The 794-nt window shown below is 48.4% G+C and overlaps 1 pseudogene; it reads right to left on the reverse strand.

Annotated features, from left to right (window-relative positions):
• Window positions 1-196: 196 nt before the first annotated feature.
• LOC102872091 lies at window positions 197-577 on the reverse strand (annotated as a pseudogene).
• Window positions 578-794: the final 217 nt, after the last annotated feature.

Below are 794 nucleotides of genomic sequence, written 5' to 3' on the forward strand. Positions count from 1 at the left end.
TCTAAGGTAAGGACCGTCTTTATTTTCCTCAAAACAGAAAAGGCTTATTTATTTCATTTAAAAAACCACAGATTTAATGAGAAAGACGACAGAAGAACTCGTAGGCCATAAATGTTGTAAGCAATCAGCCCCCTGTCCCTTCTACCCAGCTAACCTAAAAGACAAAACCAGGGCAAAGTTCTGTTCAACAGATACATTATCTTCGCTTCTGGAAGATGTTTCCACGTCCCATTCCACGACCTCTTCCTCTTGCAGCCACTTGGGCCTTCAGGATCTCAGCTTTCCCCCGGCCAGCCCCGGACCCCTGGTTTTTATTCTTCATGCTCTTTAACATGGGCGCGTTTTTCAGCATGTCTGGAAGTATCAGGAAGCGGATCTTGCTGCCACAGATGTACACCTGCTCCAGCTGTGCCACCCGGCCGTCTCTATAGGTGACTGTGATGTTGGACATCTGGCAGTTCATGTTGTCCTTTGCCTCTATGAGCTTCCCCCGGTACACCTCGCCTGTGTTTGTCTCACACGTCACAATGTGGCCCTCGGCCTCGTGCAGGACCTTGATCGGCACACCGATGGACATCTTGGCACGAAGACAGTGCGGCCGCGGCCTTCTTGTCTGCTTTCCCACCCGGGAGCGTAGACAGCGTTGGACGCGCGAATGCCTGGACCACGCTCCCGTCAATATGCTTAAGAATGGGTATTTCCCAACACTTTTGCCAGCACATTCTTTTACTATTTTGATCCCAGCCAATTTTATGATAAATGAAACTCAATTCATTGTGTTAATTGGAATTTTA

This window comes from Elephantulus edwardii, unplaced genomic scaffold, assembly GCF_000299155.1.
Source record: "Elephantulus edwardii isolate Elephantulus edwardi_28Jun2011 unplaced genomic scaffold, EleEdw1.0 scaffold00015, whole genome shotgun sequence".
Classification (NCBI taxonomy): domain Eukaryota; kingdom Metazoa; phylum Chordata; class Mammalia; order Macroscelidea; family Macroscelididae; genus Elephantulus; species Elephantulus edwardii.